Below are 11,140 nucleotides of genomic sequence, written 5' to 3'. Positions count from 1 at the left end.
CTCAATACAATACTGAGATTTTTATTAAAATTTTTTTGAAGAACTTATTTTATAATGAAATTCCTATTATATAACCGTTTTATTTCCTAAATTCATTTCTTAAATTAATCCAACTATTCAAGGCAGTAAGACATTGATTAAAATAAAAAAATTAACAATTTTCCTGGTAGGACATTGAAACATTTACTGGATAAATATTTAAATATATTCTTAGTATTGTGAGAAAAATTCTTGATTTTGTTTCCGTTGGGTCTATCTTTTAACTGTTCCATTGTGCCTCCTTTATTACAGGGATAAGATGAAGCCAAGGTTGTAAGATCCAATGTGAGAGACAGGAACAGGGAAGACACTGGAAGTCTTGCCAGAGAAATTACTGTGGTAGATCTGCAAGCTGATCTCTAGACTTGGGTTGTTCAGATGAAGGCAGATAAACTTCAGAGAAATGTCTGTACTTTATAGCTTTATCTGAAACACCCCAAACATTGGCAGTCCTCCCATGCTGCTCTCTAGTTTTTCCCAATGAGAGACTCATGCTCTTCATCACTACTGTAACCTTCTGGTCTTCAGTTGTGCAATCATTACAGAAAACACATACTGCATAGTTTGGTGCCTGTTAAAGCGAAAGAGGAATGAGTTGTTTGCTTGAGTGTATCTATCTGTCCTTCCTCAGATCCTACCTCAAGTCACCCAGTTGATGCCCAAATCCTATACCAATAGGGTTTTAAGTACAAAGTAGTGCTTATTTAAATATAGTAACAAGTCACACTTATAGCTAATTATGTTTAAAAAACAATTTTATGCAATAGGTATATAGTATGGGGTGATTGAATCGGGCATCCAACATGTCCCTCTTCATGAAAATATTATTTACTCTTCTTATCTAAATTGATTTTTGTGCCCTTTGATACTCATCTCTCCATTCTTGTCCATCTCTAGGCCCTCACAAACATTTCTGGGCTTTTTGTTTCTATAAGTTTGTTTTATACTGCATGTATAGATGAGAACATGCATTTGTCTTTCAGTGCATGGCTTATTGTACTTAGCACAGTGCCCTTCAGGTCCATCCATGTGATCATGGCTGATGGGATTTTCTCTTAGTTGGCTGGTGGCCAGAGGACAACCTTGGGTGTCATTTTTACCTTCTGCCTTTTTTGAAATAGTCTTTCTGCTTTTTGTTTGTTTGTGTGTGTGATTGTTTTTGCATATGCTAGAATAGCTGGCCCTTGAGCTTCCAAGGAATTCTCCTTTCTCTGCCTCTTGAGTAGGAGTACTGGGATTATATATGTGCGCTACTAAGTCCAGATAACACAGGGCTGTGGAGTTGCTAACTGAAGTCTTCACACATGTAGCAAGTGCCTTACCTAGTTAGTTTATATCATTGTCCCTATTTTCTCCTTTTGAAAGGCTGAATAAGGGTTCTTTCTGTAAAGATAACCTTATTATCTTTGCCTACACATCCTCTGATAGATAAAAAAAAATTCATCTCTACCTTCGCTACAATAAATGATACTGATGTGGGCCTGGTAGGGCAGTTGTACCTTTAATATAATGGTCTTGAATCTTTGGGATACAGACTAGATGAAGGGATGCTGCATTTAAATTTATTCTGACATCATCATTCTCAAACACCCCATTGTTCCTGCTTGCCAGTATTGTCTCTCAGTGCAATGAATCATAATGTCAGCTTGTTTAACTACAAGATTGTTCCTGGTAGTGGTATCTCTAGAACCCACGAAAAGCCTGTTGTGGTCATGTGCACTTGTAATTCCAGCACTTGGGAGGCAGACACAGGTGGATCCCTTGACTCCCAACCAGCTAGCTTAGTCTAGTTGGTGATCTCTAGGCCCGTGAGAAGCCCTGTCCAAAACAAACAGGAATGACACCTGGGGTTGTCCTTTGACTTCCGCCTTCCCACACACATGCATGTGTGTGTACCTGTACTCATGTGCACCTGAACACACACAAGTGCACATGTGCGCACGCGTGTACACACACACACACACGCACACACACACACACACACACAGGAAAAAGTACAGCTAGCAGAAAAGTAATTTTTAAATCAGTGAGAAAAGAGAATAAAATTGTTTCTTTTAAGGAAACAAAATGTAATTTATTAAAATAATATTCGAGGTAGAAAGGAAATGCAACTTTTTAAACCAGTGCATGTAACTGGAGATAATTCTACCATTAAAACATATCTCTGCTCTGAATAAATAATGACCAAATATAGGCAATGAGGATTAGGGGACATGGCCAACTTTGTCATTCATTAAGTTGAGATCATGACAGACACTTTCCCCCTCTCTTCAGTGATGATTAAGGATGGTGTCCTGTCCTGCTCTAAGAAGAGCAGGTATGTTGTTTTATGATTAGCGAGAATAGAAGCCCGCACGGAGAAGCCTAATTAGAAATCTTTATACAGCACTTTGAAGATGAAAATAACTCAGGAATTGTAAAGAATAGTAAAATTGCCATAATCGTTCTTAGTTCTTCTGTTAATGTGTATGTGTGTGTGTGTGTGTGTGTGTGTGTGTGTGAAAGAGAGAGAGAGAGCTGTCACTAATTTAGAACCTAAAAATGTAAGTGCATATTTTGCTTCAGTTTGCTTGATTTTTAAGTTCATTTTTTATATTAAATGTAAATCTGACAAACAAGCTAAAAGAAAGGAGGGTGAGTTTTTCACGTTACAAAACATGCATTGTAGTTGTTTTGCACCAGCAAGAGCACTGATGTGGGAAATTCCAAGGATGCTTTCTTCTGGTTCTACCTTTGTTGTCAGTTCTTTTTCCAGAACTGGATGTGGACACCAGGGCTGATGTACCACGGTGCTACATTCTCAGCTGGGTTCATAGCTTTTGTAAAAGATGTAGCTTGGTCGGAACTTCAAAGTTTAGTATTCTATAGGAGCATAGCTAACACTTTATTGAAAGTATGGACTGCAGCTGCTGACCTAGTTCACCAGGTAAAGGTACTCACTCATCCCTAAGATTGGTACCTGAGATACATGTCCAAGATATGTATGAGGTAGAAGAAGAGAACTGACTCCTGAAACTTGTCTTCTGACCTCCACACATATTCTATGACATCCACATACATGTGTACACACACACGAATACAATTTGATGAATTGTTTTTGTGATGCACGTACTCTGGTTGCCCAGTGTAACCATTGGCCCTGTCTGTTCTCTGTGGGTGTGAGCTTGTCTTGATTGGCTTGAAGGGCAACTGAGGTTTTGACATTGGAGCACAGGCACTGTGCAGAGCAGCTACTATTTCTACTCAAACCATGAGACAAGAAGATTTGAAAATGGGCATTGAGACAGCCTCTACTCCCCTTGTTAGGGCCTGTCTCGACTTTAGTGGATCCTTTTCCTATAGCTGGGCTGCCTTGCCTGGACTCAGTGGGAGAGGATTTGCCTAGTCCTGCTATGACTTGAGGTGTCAAGGATAGGTTGGTACCCCTTGGAGGCCTTCCCTTCTCTGAAAAAGAGAGGGGCAGTGGGAAGAAGGGAGCACGGGGGGGGGGTTGGAACTGGGAGGAGAGGAGGGAGGGAACTGGGATCAGACTATAAAGTAATTAAACAAACAAACAAATAGGCATTGTTCTAGAAAAAGGCTTTTGCCCCTAAAATTTCCCAAGCAATTTAAAAAATGTTGGTCAAGGGAGATGACTCAGCAGGTAAAGGCTTTTGCTGTCATATCTGACAACTTCAGTTTGATCCCTGGGGCTCACGTAGTGGAAGGAGAGGATTGTCCCCTGACCTCCTCATTTACACTGAGGCTAGCACACACAAAAGTTAGTTAATTGTATGTAACTATGTAACTACCACTTCATTTGTACATGTTTTCAACCATGTGATTTTTTTTTTTTATTTTAATGTTCTTATACTGGCTTAAAAGAGAAGAAAAGATTAAAACTACAGATATTTCAAGCACATAAATGTACTTTGGTGTTTTCTTGTATTTCTTACTGTTGTCACTTTTCTAAACATGCTGAATTAGTAGGTATGATGTCTTCATGTATTTGAGAAAACTCACCTTCAACTTCTAGCCAACTCTCTCAAAGATGCCTTCTAGTTTTTCAAAGCGGCAATCCAGAAGGTAGTGTGGAAGATGCTTTCTTGTGGAAATAAACATTTCAAGATCACACACAGCCCGCCCTTGGTAGACCAGTAGCATCAGCCTATGAAGATCACAACTCACTGGCAAATTGCAACAGGTATGCCAAGCATTTATCTTCATGGCTTGAAAATACGCTTTGAAACTTCTAGTAAAGATCTGCATTTCATAGACCTGCGCCTCACTTGACAGGGCACCTGACATGGGAAATGAGAGGTGTGGAGTGCACAAGCTGCACAGAGAACAGTTTTGCTTTTCAGGGTTGGTTTTTCTCGGGGGCTGGAGGAATCCAAGTGCATGAGCTCTCGTCTTTCCAAGAGGGAAGGGAGTTTGGTATCAAAGATGGTTCAGTAAAGCAGGCAACTGTGATGGTCTTTCAAAGAGCAGAGACAGCAATTAGCCCTTAGAAACAGACGGCAGAAAAGCCTTACTTGGTGGCTGCAGCATTTGCTTGAGCTTCAGAGGCGTGAACGCATGGAAAGCACAGAGTTGGGAGCAGTGAGTCTGGCAGGCTCTACAAAGTGCAGAGAGACCAGGAGAGCTGAGAAAAGCCTGAGTGCATCTCTATTGGTGTCTGAAATGTATTATGCAAAATATCTTACACATCATGATAGAGCATGGTCATAAAGGTTAAAAACATCTCCTGTTTTTCTTTCAGGAATGTGTGCATTTCCGTGGCGTATACATAAAGAGTGTTTGTGTAAAGAGAGGGAATGTTTAGTGTCGAGGTGAGAGGATTTGTTACAGATGGATAGCAAGATGTCAATACACATGATCCATACAGAACTTAGTTAGCAAATTTCTTCCGTGCAGAGTGGGAATACTGGCAGAGTGTTAAGATAGGAGAGAAATTAGGCAAACGAAAACATATTGTAGAAGGAAATGCATTTTATTATCTCAGCTTCTTGGGGACCACAGATAACAAAGCACAACAAAATACACTGTTATTCTTCCATGAAGTGATTCCAATTTGATAAAATGCTTCCCTAAACCCTTGACAGGGACTGAATGTCTTCAGAAACCAAACTTCATAGGACATAATCAGCACCAGTGGCTAACCATAACTGATTAGAAGAGCCGCTCAGTAGATGGCTATAACGTTTGTTGTTCTCAGGCATGAAAATATCATCTATGTCCCTGCTTTTATAGTGAGTAACCTTGTTTTCTGGTATTTTGTTAGAAGTAGACATTAAGGTATAGTAGCTTTATCTTGGGTGCTTCATCTCTGTGCTTGGGAGGTAACACAAGCCAGTGTATTTTTTAATCATATTCTTTTCCCAGATTTCTGTTTTTGACCATATCTATGATTTCCAGTAAAAATTACCCTGTTAATGAATATCTGAGTGTGTATATTTAAGACTAGTAAATTCTTTGTAGTCATTCCACCGTCATGTCCAATTGGAAATAAACATAAATTTATCCTCAAACTTGTTAAAAAAAGTCATCTTGCATTCTGAGTAGAGTCCAGAGATAGCACGCACGCGCACACACACACACACACACACACACACACACACACACACGCGCGCACATGCGCACATACAAACACACACATATATATATATATATATATTAAAGCATTATTGGATGGAATTGCCACACAAGATATACAATATAACTTTGGGATTTTGTATTTTATATTTTAGAAATATTTTGAATTTGGGATTCATCTTCATTGAATATGTAAATACAGATGAATATTCTAATATTTCATTCATTGTTTTATTTCAAACTAATGCGGCAAATTTATAAGAATGCTTTTAAAGATTTATTTTTAGGGCTTTTAAATTATATGTTTCTTTCTGTGCGTTTATGGGTATGTGCACATTATAGTATAGTGCCTGTAGAAGCCAGAAAACAACATTGAATCCCTGAAGCAGAACTCACAGGTAGATGAGTGTCTCTTGATAGGGACATTGGAAATGAAATGCAGGTCCTCTGCAAGAGTAGTATGTGCTCATAAGTGTATATCCGTCTTTCTATATCTATTGAGATGCTGTCTGATTGCCTTAGTTGGCCAATGTGTCTTGCTCAATTAGTTGCATTTTGGAGTTCTGGGAATGTGTGTGTGAAACACCAGTGTCTTTATAGAACCCATTCTGCCTTTTAAAGGCAAGTTCATGATAAGATTGTTGCTTATTCTCTAGAGAGAATGTGTGACTTTACATGTCTGTTAAGACTCGGCTTGACATCATTATTATAGATACAAGTGCGACAGATTAAATAGCATCCAAATATATTATTTTCCACACAATGTAAATCCAGAAAGGTTAATGGTATAAATTTACTTTGACAAAAGATAATAACTCAAAATGTTATAAAAAGTAAAACAACTGTTTTCAAGGTTTTGAAAAGCAATCAAAAGAAGACAATGCAAGAGGACCAAGTCACCAAAATAGCGACTCATATTGGAAGCATTTTTTCATACCACTCACCCCAAGAGCACTCTCCAGTCTTCAAGCTGACAATTTTGAACTCAGTGAGACAGTTCAATTTGCTCAATGTAGCACTCAGAACACCCATGAGATTTGGAAATGAAAGGAAGAAATCTTAAACAGAACAAGAAAACAGAGGAGGATCACTTTAACATTTGCATAAAATTGGTTAACATGTTTGGAGAGTGCTGTGCATTCATGGGAAAACTGTTTTGTTTCTAGTTCAGATGTTAAGATGATCGTCACTTTTTTTTTTTTTTTTTTTTTTTTAACATCAGTACCACAGCAGAGATGTCAAGAATTGCTCACCAAAGAGGAGGTCAGGTTTTGAGTCTGTATCCTGTCAAATTTGAATGGCTTGCAAAACTCGGGAGCAGCCTTACCAGGCCACAGAAGATGACAATGCAGCCACTTCTGATGAGAACTGATAGTCTAAGATCAGAAAGAAGGAGAGGAAGACCTCCCCTATCAGTGGATTTGGGGAGGGGCATGCATGCAGAAAGGGAAAGAAGGGTGGGATCGGGAGGGGAGGAGGGAGGGGCTTATGGGGGATACAAAATGAATAAAGTGTAATTAATAATAATAAAAAAAAGAAAAAAAAAACTCAAGGAGAACCTAGAAGTATTTCCCCCCTCCCTCAGGAGTAAGGTCTTTGCCTAAGGATTAAAAAATTTATTTTAGAATGAAAATAAAATCAACACAAACTCACATGAGCAAAGTTAAAACTATCTTCAAGTAGAGATTAGCCAGAAATTTAATTTCAAGTAGAACAAAAGCTTACACTTTTATGAGGATTCTACAATTTCTACAACTTGAAATTTCTGAAGCATTTATCTGCAACATGAACTAGATACTAAAAATTATTTGTCATGTGAATAAAAGGAAATTGCTCTCTATATTTAAGGACAAAGTAATTCAATATAAGTAGACTTTAAGGAGATCAGGATGATAGAATGAGTAGATATGACTTTTTAAAAAAGCTAAAGGAAATAACCTCATTATAATGAACGAGCAGATGAGGGCTCCTAATAAATTCATATAAACAATAAGAAAAAATTCCAAAAAATATTTCCTAAGAATTCTTTACTGGGGGAAGGAGAGAGTGCTCAGAGGTTAAGAGCATTGGCTGCTCTTCCGAAAGACCCAGGTTCAGTTTACAGCACCAGCAGGCAGCTCAAACTGTCAGTAAGTCCAGTAAGTCCCGGGAACCCAACACCCTCTCCTGGACTCTGGACAACAGCACTTATGTGCACATAGTCAATCTCTAAATACACACAATTTAAATTTTAAAAATTAATATAAACTGAAAATGAATGATTCCTGGGGATAGGCCGCTCAGTGCTAAAAGGCATTTGCTGCTATTCTAGCACCCACACAGTGGCTCACAATCATCTCTAACTCTAGCTACAGGGAGTCAACCTTGACACATTCATTCTGGGTTAGTTCTTTGTCCTGGAGTCCCATTCTCCACATGGGAACAGGGACTGTCTCTGACATGAACTCAGTGGCCTGCTTTTTGATCACCACCCCCTGAGGGGGGTGCACCCTTACCAGGCCACAGAGGAAGACAATGCATCCACACCTCCTGAGACCTGATAGACTAATATCAGATGGAAGGGAGGAGATCCTCCTCTATCAGCAGACTGGGGGAGGGACATGTGTGGAGAAGAGGGAATGAAGATGGGAATGGGAGGGGAAGAGAGAGGGAGCTACAGGTGGGATATAAAGGGAATAAACTGCAATTAATAATAATAATAATAAAACGGAAAAAATATGTACTGGAGTTTCTGAGTAGTGTATATCAGATGCCAGACTGCGCACATGTTCAAATATCTTCTAGAACAGGTAGAGTTTGACAAATTTGCCCATGGCTGAGAATCCTTATTTTGGACCACTTCGACTGCCATTTCTCATTATAATTATATAGAAAAGATGAGCATATTTTGGTTTGTGAACATTTCCTTCTGTGATGCAGATATGTAGGTATAGGCTAGTGGTTCTGTAACAAAACTGTAAGTTGTATGTTATACATGGATTTGGAGGTTTGCAAAGAGTTAGATCATCTTCATGGTCCCACACAGGCTTTTCCTTTGGTTAAGCACAGCCTTGATTAACCTCAGTAACTTGTTAAAGAAAAACTTACCTGGTATCTCTTTAAGCACCAGAGCTCATCTTATTCCTATGATTTCAGACATGTCACCATTACTGTAGGACACAAAATCTGTTGAAAGTGTGTTCATATTCAGTTAGGTGCAAAACAGTCAACAACTTCCTGGGATCAGTTGTGCCTGCTTGCAAAGATCATCACAGCTGGGCTTGTTGACTGTTGACATTCCTTCTCAGAAGGAAGGCTGGGGAGAGTCATTGGACCCTCACCTTAGGTTTCAACTGCTCCTCCAAGCCATTTGCATTCAATTCTGCTCTAATTGCGGGTGACCCCAGGGTTTGGGGAGGTGCTAGAGAATATAGGAGGGGTGGGGGAGGCAAGGAAGCTGACCTCACCCATGTAACCACGGGGCAGCTGTCAATCATGCTTGGTGTGGGCTTTCCAGGGAGGCTGCTTTGCTGTCGCTGACACTCCTGTAGATAACTTCTCACTCATGTCTTGTAGCTAAGCTCAAAAACAAACAAACAAAAAACAACTCACTAGTTTCCCCCATTATAAGTGAGTAAATAAATACATGAGATAAATATACCTGTATGATCTGCTCATATATTGAGAATTCCCAAGAATGTTTAAAAGGGAGTGAGGGGATGAGTTCTGTTCAGAAAACAACTAAAAGATAGAAGTAAATTTAAATGTATTTAAGTGTATAAATATTGAGGGAAACACAACCTTACATATCATAATATTTGATTGGCACGACCCCTTTATTGTTGGAATTAATTATAGTGGACCATACAGGAAGGTAATGGTACATTGTGGAGATAGCTTGATCCCACACATATGTCTGTCCCTTTTCTAGACTCCTAGAATAATTAATGATCTGTCTCAGTTTTATTGTCTCCAGATAGGGACAAGTGCCATAAATATCTCAGAAAACAGCATAAAAATTTTAGTGTGGAAAGCTACATCCCATTACAAGTTTCCAAGTATCCTGTAAGTCACTGTGCTTGAGATTGTGGAATAGAATATTTTTTATTTAATATTTGTGTTATCTATCCTAGAAGCTGCTAGAAAAGCAGTAGTCAAGTCTGTCTTTTACTTGACTAAATAGTAAATTAAAATATCACAATTAAAAGTTGTTGTATTTTGTTTAAAAACTTGTGGCTTCTTTTTTAACGTTGAGTATAAAACCACAGCAAACGAGCCTTGCTGGGACAGTGGGTCATGTCTGAGGCCAGCACTTCTGTAATTTTGCTGTGTTGCAGTTCTGCAACCATGTGGACAGCCTTGGGGTTCCTCTTCAGCTGGTGAAGCCAGCAGGGTTCTCTGAACATGATAAATATACAAAGTGTTGGTATTCTGAAAGTAGGGCAGCTGCTATCATGGGCTTCATCTGCTTCGTACTTTAAACCAGGTCCTGATGTTAGTGTTCATGCATTAAAGATTCGCTTTGGGCTTTCCCATGGAGTGCATGGAGATGGATGGCCTCAGCTTCTCAGTTATAAAAATGAATGTTAAATTGATGAGAGAGAGAGAGAGAGAGAGAGAGAGAGAGAGAGAGTATGTGTGTGTGACTAGATCCAGTGAAATTGAAAACAGCAGGAAGTAATAAACAAGATATGTTTACTTATTTTCCCCTTTGATATCGGGAAGTTTTGAAATGCAAATGAGAAAGATTAAGAAAATGTTTACAGGTTGAACTAGCTGGGAAATTTTTTTCCCCCTGAGTCTTGGGAATAATCATTTCTGTTTTCGTAAAGATATGACTGATCTTTAAAAAAAATAAGATCCAAGAGAATTTGGAATTAAACAAATGTATTAGAAATAAAAGTTTTTCAGGTAGAAGTTTAAATTTTTATATTGCTCCAGGGGAAGTTGTTGAAAAACAATCTTTTTTTTTAAGATTTAAGTGAAATGTTGAATCTTATATTATTTAATATATTATTTCAGCTTCAGCCTGTGCAAGAATACTGCTGACTAACTCAAGTCCTAGATGCAATGATTCCATTATATGTAAAACACTCTCATTTTTGTATCCAGTGACATTTGCTTTTTTGTAAGTGAAAATGTATGCCTGTGATTTACACTTGATTTTTCGTAACTTTAATTAATTAGTTAATTAATTAATAATTCTCCAGTAAGTCAGTATTTACTAGAGAATTATTTTGTGATTGAGGCACTACTCTCAATTTGTACCTCAAACTTAAGGAGAAAGTCAACTTGTGATACTTTCAAAGCACGCTTCTACTTTGCAAGACAGTTCCATTAAGCTTTGCATTCATGCATGAGAATGGATAGAAAAGCAAGCACCAGACTTCTCCCAATGTAACATTTCAAAACACTGGAATGATTCTTGGTATGATACCTGGTTTTTATTATATTAATCCAAGCTAACAAAAAATAAATAAGTGAAGTGGGGCTCGGCCATAAACATGTTAAGACTTAAGTTCCTTTTAGTTTGCCTCCACCATTTAAC

At 38.4% G+C, this 11,140-nt stretch overlaps 1 long non-coding RNA gene across 1 annotated transcript; it reads right to left on the bottom strand.

Moving 5' to 3' along the window:
- Positions 1-260: 260 nt before the first annotated feature.
- LOC110545606 (uncharacterized) lies at positions 261-6,926 on the bottom strand. Its single transcript, XR_002476269.1, has 3 exons — positions 6,867-6,926; positions 4,042-4,319; positions 261-610 (listed from the first exon to the last, which is right to left on the bottom strand). It is a non-coding gene; the product is annotated as an uncharacterized LOC110545606 (long non-coding RNA).
- Between the last annotated feature and the right edge of the window lie 4,214 nt (positions 6,927-11,140).

This window comes from Meriones unguiculatus, chromosome 19 (assembly GCF_030254825.1).
Source record: "Meriones unguiculatus strain TT.TT164.6M chromosome 19, Bangor_MerUng_6.1, whole genome shotgun sequence".
In the NCBI taxonomy this organism is placed as follows: Eukaryota; Metazoa; Chordata; class Mammalia; order Rodentia; family Muridae; genus Meriones; species Meriones unguiculatus.
The sequence above is the reverse complement of the archived record's forward strand: the minus strand, read 5'-3'. Positions and strand labels throughout refer to the sequence as shown.